The 8980-nt window shown below is 39.4% G+C and overlaps 1 pseudogene; it reads left to right on the top strand.

Moving 5' to 3' along the window:
• Nucleotides 1–4933: 4933 nt before the first annotated feature.
• LOC112725702 (small nucleolar RNA R71) lies at nt 4934–5035 on the top strand (annotated as a pseudogene).
• The last annotated feature ends 3945 nt before the right edge of the window (nt 5036–8980 follow it).

An 8980-nucleotide genomic window follows, 5' to 3' on the forward strand; every position in this document is an offset into this window, starting at 1 on the left:
TGACTTAAACTAAAAGTTACTATCAACTAAATAGACATGTTCTTTCTTTATTGAGTAGAATAACCAAGGAGCAAGTCCACCTTTCATTTTTTATCCTGTTTGTCTTTCTTCTTCTTCTCGCTTGCTTGCTTACTAGTTTCTCCCTTGCCTTTTCCCTTTAGCTTTGTCCAGAATCTAGCTTTCTTCATTGTCTCTTCCATTCTGTCTTCAAGGCGTATTGCTTTGTCTATTTCTATGTCACTCCTTTCCTTGAAGTATTAATCATAAATTGGAAATGTTGGGTCCATACTATGTAGATATTCCGTAATGTAGTTGAGCTTGATTTGGCCATTTATGTTATAAATAGATTGAACTCCATATCTTGCATCCTGAAGAGTCGTGAACTCCTTGAAAGCTCTCATGTTATCAACTTGAAGTTGGGCCAGCTGGTTGAAAGATCCTTGAAATTGTGAAGCTTATTCTTTTTGCATAACTAGAGATCTTGACTCAAAATCTCTTTGCTGGCTCATCATTCTCAATTGAAGCTCCTCTTGTCTCTCTTGAGCTCTCATGTATTGTGAATGGAATTCTTCTTATTTCTCTTGAACTCTCAGGTACTGTTCGGATAGCCTTTCAATTGCTTCTTGCATCCGGCCCATGTCCATGTTGGTTTGTGGTTGGAATTGTTGCTCTTCTTCTTGTTCTTCTTCCTCCCGTGGTTCTTCTCTCCTTCGCCTCCTTTGTGGTCTTCGACTTTGTTTTGTCTCTGTGACATTCATCATCCTTTCGAGGGTCATAGGTAAGCCTGGATGCAGCCATGTTGGCTTTGCATCCTCCAGTGGCACTCTGGCTTTCATGCATAACCTCATAATGGTGCTTGGGTAATGGAGCCAGGCTTCAACAGAATTTTTCTCTGCAACCTTTTAAATATCATTTGCAATGATCTCGTGAACTTTTATCTCTCCTCCTACCATTATACAGTGTAGCATGACAGCCCTTTTCTTGTTAACTTCCGAGGTGTTCACTGTGCCTAGAATTGATCTCTTTATAAGCTCATACCAACCATTTGCTTCAGGGATGAGATCTCACCTTTTCAGGTACTTGTTCCCTCCTTTATTGTCTCTTTCCAAGTCAGTGTTCACTACACAGATATCACTAGAGATTTCATCATAATCTGGATTCCCATTCACTCTTTCTTGGTACCCTGGCTCATCAAAATGTGCTGTCTGTAGTCCTAAGACTTTTATAATGGTCTTCGAACTAAAAGTTTACTTCCACACCCCGTACATAACTCTTGTACATTGGGGCTTCGGTCATATCTAGCCTTGAAGTGTTAGCATAGAACTCTCTTATGATGTTTGCATTGATCCTGTTGATTGGTGAGGTCAGCTCTTCCCATTTCCTCTTTCTGATCTTAGTTCTCATTTCTAGGCATCCATCCTCAGGTAGCTGGAAAGGGATTTCTGGATATATCTTTTTGTCATTCATCCAGCCAAGTTGCATTTGATGGAACCATGATCTGAACTTCCATCGATCATATTTATTTTCTCCTTCTTCAACAATGGGTTCCTTTCCTCTCCTTCTTTTGAAACTTGAGGAAGATGCCATACCTTCCTTGATGGTTAGCCGAGTTGAGGTTAAAGGTTTATGAAGAGAGGTGACTAGTGTGATGCACTCTTGATGAAAAGGTGGTTTGAAGGCTAGGTAATGTTGTGAGAAGAACTGAACAAGAATGATTTATTGCATGTAAACACGGTTGGGTGGCTTTAGCTTTAGAAAATACAAGAGTTGAATTTGTTTAGAGTACAAGAATATTGAACTTTAGTTCATGTGCACGGTCCAAGTGAGGCCATGTATGATAAGCTTTAATGAAGAATGGATGGTTGGGATTCTTTGGGACAAGTGATGAATGAAGGGTGTGCATGCAAGGTTGAATGAAGACAAAAGTTGCCTCTTCATTAAGCATATATCTCTTCGGTCTTCTAGATCCCTCTTCTCAAGGTGTGCAGATTTTTATTCCCAAGAAGCATCCTTCTGACCATGTGACTTACCCTTTTGTCCTCATGCTATCTTTATCATCCATTGCCTTGTCCCTTTCATTAAATATTTCTGCTGCTCACCTAACAATCATAACAAGACAAAAGAAGTAAGTACTAACAAGTGGAGGCAATAGAACAATTAATATTTAAAGCTAAAAATTTAACTAGCAATCCTTATGCTTGTTTAACCAATCGTGACTCCTTTTATGCTCTTATATATAATCTTGGAGGGCACCAAACTTAGTGTTTGGCTACATAGTTCAAAGTGTTACATCCTCCAAGTATTGTCATTGAGATCTCAACGGGATTAGTGTCACTTTTGGTTAAACCATCATGAGAAACACTTTATTTTTCTATTTCTAAACATGAACTAAAAATTATAAACATGGTTGCACTTTCATGACTTTAAAAACTCAAAAGAACTTTGACTCTCATGCCTTGTTCTTACAATATATAGAACACCAAACTTAATGTTTGGCTATATATTCTAAGAAACATATGTCAAAGTGGCAATATGATCATCAATTTTTGAGAGGTATCTTAGTGTGTTTGTAGGCACACCAAACTTAGAACTTGATTATATACTTCACAATGTCATGGATAGTTGTCAACATTGTTTATGAGAGGTTGAATTCATGTTAGAGCAACAATTATTATTCATACTAAAGTATTGAAAAAAAAGAAACTAAATCATGGGGTGCCTCCCATGGAGTGCTTCTTTAGCGTCATTAGCTTGACGGTTGGTTTTTGTCATGGTGGATTCTAGTGCCTTAGGTCTTCTCCCCTCACAGTGAAGCTGTCTCCACTTGATTCCTTGATGATCTCTACATACTTTAGGGAGAGGACCTTTCTGATGGTGAACACTTGAGGTAACTGAGATGGAATTGTTGGAAGATGGGGTGGGGTTGGTGGATGGTGGGCTGATATCACCTTGTCTCCAGGGGTAAAACCCTCTGTAGGAATCTTCTTATTTCTCCATCCCCTTGGCAATTTCTTCACAACTCTTTTCTCTTCTTCCAGTGGTGCTCCAGTGATTATTGTATTTGGGAGGTCCTTATTAACTGCTCTTCCTGATTCTTGTGGCTTCAGCTCTTCCTTGGACTCCCTTGGTTGCTGTATCTTTTGAGATTCTTGCTTGTTCACCAAGACACCAAGGATTGTTTCAAGGGCTCTGCTTCCGGTTCATTGTTGCTTTCTTCCAGGGACATTTTGCTGCGATCATCCTTCAGCTCCTTAGGTTCTGGCTTAGATTCGGGTGTAGCTTTGAAAACATGGAAGGTGAGGTGTTCATCATATATTCTCAGGATTAACTCTCCTTGTTCCACATCTATCAGCGCTCTAGCAGTGGCTAGAAATGGTCTCTCCAGAATAATAGGATGGAGGTAACTTTCCTCCATGTCCAAAACAACAAAGTCAGTGGGGAGGAAGTAGTTTTCCACTTTCACCAATACATTTTCTACTACTCCTTCGGCCAGCTTCTGATTTTTATCCGCCAATTGGATGATTACATCCGTGGATCTCAGCTCATTGATTTGCAGCTTCTTCTCAAGAGATAGAGGCATCACATTTATGCTAGCTCCTAGGTCACAAAATCCTCTATCAATTTTTGTCTCTCCTATGGCACATGGAATATGAAAACTCCCTGGATCTTTTTTCTTCAGGAGTACGTCCTTCTTGATGAGGGCACTACATTCCTTGTTCATTGTCACTGTTTGTCCCCCTTTTAAGGTTTCTTTCTTGGTCAGCAGCTCTTTCATGTACTTAATGTATATAGGCATCTGTTGGAGAGTTTTGATAAAAGGGGTGTTGACACTGAGAGATACAAACATATTTAGGAATCTTAAATATGACCTTTCTTTCTCACCTCCTCTGAGCCTCTGAGGAAATGGTGCCTTTGGCACATAAGGTTTCGGAATTTCCTCCCTTGTTGATTCTTTCCTTTGTACAGATCCAGTTCCTTGTTCTTTTTTCTCCAAGTTGCTCTGGGAACTTCCTTGGCTATGCTCTGTTGGTTTGCTGGTATCTTCTTCCAGAATTTCTTCATTTGCAAGAGTAACTGCCTTACACTCTTCCCATCTCACCTTCTTCATTTCCCCTCTTGGATTTTTCTCAATGTCACTTGGGAAACTATCAGTGAACTTCGGAGTCTGCTGTGAAAGATGTCCTACTTGAGCTTCGAGATTCTTAATAACCTCCCCTCGGCTTTTTATACTACCTCTCACTTCTTCCCTGAATTTCTTCTTGTCTTCAGACTCCTTGCACAGGTTTGCAAGCATAGCTTCTATTTTGGCCATTCTGTCATCATCATGTGGTGTTGAGAGTGGTTATTGTGGCTTTGGTATGGTGGCTGTGAATAAGTATTTTGCGTGGTCTGGTATGATTTTTGGTTGGAATTTTGGTGAGTGGAGTTGTTATACTAGTTTAGGTTATGGGGTATGTGGTCTTGGCCTTGGTTTTGTTGGTTTTCCTACCCAAAGTTTGGGTGGTTCCTCCAACCAGAGTTATAGGTTTTAGAATATGGATCATGAACCTGCCTAGATGTATTTCTAAGGTAATTAGCTTCCTCCCAATTAACTCCTTCTTCTGTGTCTAGCTCTCCTTGAGGTGATGGTTGAGTGTAGATAGCTGCAGCCTGATTCTTCTCCATTTGCTTTGTCAATTTAGCCAGTTGCTTGGTGATCATCTTATTCTGAGCCAAGATTACATCCATATGGTTTAATTCCAGGACTCCTCTGTTGTTGCTTCTGTCTGAGGCATAAAAATACTCATTGTCAACCACTGTCTCTATAACATCAATGACTTCTTCAATGGTCTTCTTCTTATTAAGAGAACCTCTAGATGAGTGGTCTACAGCTTTCTTTGATTCACAATTCAATCCTTCATAAAAGATATTAAGTTACACCCACTCATTAAACATGTCAGGGGGCATTTTCTTGTCAAATCCTTGAATCTCTCCCAAGCTCATAAATTGTTTCACCATCCTACTGTCTGAATGTCTGCACTTCGGTTCTCAGCCTGTTTACCTTTTATGGAGGGTAGAACCTTGTTAAGAATCTATTCACCACATCCTCCCAAGTTGTCAAGCTTTCCTTAGGAAATGATTCTAGCCATTTTGATGCTTTGTCCCTCAAAGAAAATGGAAATAGTAGCAATCTATAGGTGACAGGATGAACACCATTAGATTTAACTGTGTCACATATCCTTTGAAATTTAATGAGATGCTCATTAGGGTCCTCTTGGGCACCTTCTCCAAAAGAACAGTTGTTCTGGACAAGAGTTATGAGCTGAGGCTTCAATTCAAAATTATTAGCATTGATAGTTGGCTTTTGAATGCTGATACCACAGTTTCCTGGATTTGGATTGATGTAGGATCCAAGAACTCTCCTCTCTTATCCAGCAGGGTTGGTTGCACCTCTTTTGGCATGATTGTTCACCTCTCCTTCATGATGGTTTTCCATATCATCCTCCATAGTTATATCCAAGTCTTCCTCCTCTTCTTCTACACCAATAGCCCTCTTTCCTCTTGCTTGCCTCCTTAATCTCTGGAAGGTTCTTTCCGGTTCACTATCAAAAGAGGTTGAAACCTCTCTTCTACCTGTCATACAAGGAGCACAACAAGCAGCAACTAGCAAGTGAAGGATTCACAATTAATGAAAGAGTGTGGTTAGCGCAATTGAGGCAAATAATCGAACAGTTAATGAGTTAATGGGTTCGTTTTACTGGAAAGTAAAGAAGTAAGGTAAATTTAAAGAAAAACAAATGAAAATTGCAAAGAACAAAAATGAACAACTAAAATTAAAATTCAATTAATCAAAAGAAAAGAAAAGTGCTCAATCTAGTTATCCTCCAATTTAGTAATTGTCAATACAAAACCAATCCCCGGCAATGGCGCCATAAACTTGATTCACTCGAAAACTGTCTCTCAACAATTTCCTACTGGCAAGTGCACCAGATTGTTGTCAAGTAAAAACTCACTGTAGAGTGAGGTCGAATCCCATAGGGATTGGTTAGTTGATCAATGTTAATTGGAGAATTATGCTAGTTGAGTTAAATCAGAATTTAATTGGGATTGCAGAAAGTAAAATTTGGCGAGAAACTTAAATTGCAAGAAATTAAATGACAACAATTAAAGTGCGAGAAATTAAATGACAGAAACTTAAATTGCATGAAATTAAATGGGAATAGGGATTAAGCATGAAATTAAAGAGAAAAAAAGTAAATAGAATGGGTAAATCAGAGATGGGGATTCATTGGGTTTCAGGAGTTATTGAATTCTCCGCATCAAATCATTTTCATCTCTTTCTCAATCAATGCATTCATTAACATTGCTTGGCAATCTTAAATGATTGGATCCCAATGTCTTGGCTCACCAATCTCTCTAAGCATGAACAATTGTCCAATGTCTTGAATTAATTGCTCATGGGAAGAGTTGAAGTTCGGTCATTGAATATACCACACAAATTCATAGATCAAAGTATTGGTAGGATTACATGTCACTATATCGATCCAACCCCCAATCTAATCCAATGTGAGAAAGCAATTCTACCATGAATTCTTCATCCCTCTCCCAAAGATCCGAAGAATTCCTATTATGGATAGCTTCTCTCTCAAGACAACTATCCAATTGAATTAAGACCGAAAGCTTTCTAACAAAAATCAAGAGAAAAGAAAGAAGAAGAAGATGAAAACTACTATTGATCCATTGAATTACAATAGAGCTCCCTAACCCAATGAAAGGGGTTTAGTTGTTCATAGCTCTCAAAATGGAAATTGGAATTCAAAGATACATTCTGAAAATTTGAACACATAAAAGTGAAAAGTGCAGTAAAGTTAAAGTCCCAAAAAAGGTCCCCTCCAACTTAAATCCTAAGCTATTTATACACTTTCTTCCCTTGATCTTCAATCTCTGAATTGGGCTTTTGGCCTTGATGGAATTTGGTTGAAATGGCTCTAATTGGTTTCCCTTGATGTTGAGAAGAGATCTGTTTGAATTGCAAGTTCTGGTGCTTCAAGTTGGAGTCAACGTTTGATGGCCAACGTTGACTCAAATGCTTTCTTAAAAACCAGAGGAATTTGCTGTCATTGGCATTTGACTCAACATTGGAGTGCCAACGTTCTTCTACCCACGCGTACGCGTGCCTTGCGCGTTGGTGTGCGAAATCGTGATCATTCCTTCCTTGGTAACGGTGCTAAAAACTCAATACGCACGTTCATGTTCTTAATTCTGTTTCACAACTTCGTACAACTAACCAGCAAGTGCACTGGGTTGTCCAAGTAATAAACCTTACGTGAGTAAGGGTCGATCCCACGGAGATTGTCGGCTTGAAGCAAGCTATGGTCACCTTGTAAATCTCAGTCAGGCGGATTCAACTGATTTTATGAATTGATAAGTAAAAGATAAATAAAATATAAAATAGGATAGTGGTACTTATGTAATTCCTTGTGAGAATTTCAGATAAGTGTATAGAGATGCTTTCGTCCCTCTGAACCTCTGCTTTCCTGTTGTCTTTATCCAATCCTTCCTACTCCTTTCCATGGTAAGCTGTATGTTAGGCATCACCGTTGTCAATGGCCACCTGTCCTCTCAGTGAAAATGGTCCAATACGCTGTCACTGCATGGTTAATCATCTGTCCATTCTTGATCATACTGGAGTAGGATCCATTGATCCTTTTGCGTCTGTCACTACGCCCAGCACTCGGAATACCACAGACAAGGTTTAGACTTTCCGGATTCTCAAGAATGGCCATCCATGGGTTCTAACTTATACCACGAAGACACTAATAACTCGGACTCGGTCCCCTGTATTAGATATCCAAGAGATATCCATTCAATCTAAGGTAGAACGGAAGTGGTTGTCAGGCACGCGTTCATAAGTTGAGAATGATGATGACTGTCACGATCATCACATCCATCATATTGAAGTGCGAATGAATATCTTAGAAGCGGAATAAGTTGAATTGAATAGAAAAATAGTAGTACTTTGCATTAATCTTTGAGGAACAGTAGAGCTCCACACCTTAATCTATGGTGTGTAGAAACTCTACCGTTGAAAATACACAAGTGATAAATATTCAGGCATGGCTGAATGGCCAGCCCTCACAAAAGTCTAAGATAGCATAAAACTAATCAAAGATGAACCTAAAGATAGTAAAAAGTCCTATTTATACTAGACTAGTTACTAGGGTTTACAGAAATGAGTAAATGATGCAGAAATCCACTTTCGGGGCCCACTTGGTGTGTGCTTGGGCTGAGCATTGAGCTTTACACGTGTAGAGGCTTCTCTTGGAGTTGAATGCCAGTTTGTAACCTGTTTCTGGCGTTTAACTCCACTTTGTAATCTGTTTCTCGCGTTTGACTCCAGAATGCAGCATGGAACTGGCGTTCAACGCCAGTTTACGTCGTCTAAACTCGGGCAAAGTATGGACTATTATATATTGCTGGAAAGACCTGGATGTCTACTTTCCAACGCAATTAAGAGCGCGCCATTTGGAGTTCTGTAGCTCCAAAAAATCCACTTGAGTGCAGGGAGGTCAGAATCCAGCAGCATCTGCAGTCCTTCTTCAACCTCTGAATCTGATTTTTGCTCAAGTCCCTCAATTTCAGTCAGAAAATACCTGAAATCACAGAAAAACACACAAACTCATAGTAAAGTATAGAAATGTGATTTTTATTTAAAAACTAATAAAAATATAATGAAAATTAATTAAATCATACTAAAAACATACTAAAAACAATGCCAAAAAGCGTATAAATTATCCGCTCATCACGCGTTTGCGCCCATGAGGTAAAAATGCTCATCCACGCGTGCGCGTGCTATACGCGTGCATGTGGATGCAAAAATCTCATTTTCCAGTTTTAAAACATGTAGAAGAGCGTTGGACTGGCAACGTTCCCACCAACGTTGGCAAATCCACGCGTGCGCGTGCACCACGCGTACACGTGAAGGATGTGATTTTGCTTA

Source organism: Arachis hypogaea, chromosome 11, assembly GCF_003086295.3.
Source record: "Arachis hypogaea cultivar Tifrunner chromosome 11, arahy.Tifrunner.gnm2.J5K5, whole genome shotgun sequence".
Taxonomy (NCBI): Eukaryota; Viridiplantae; Streptophyta; class Magnoliopsida; order Fabales; family Fabaceae; genus Arachis; species Arachis hypogaea.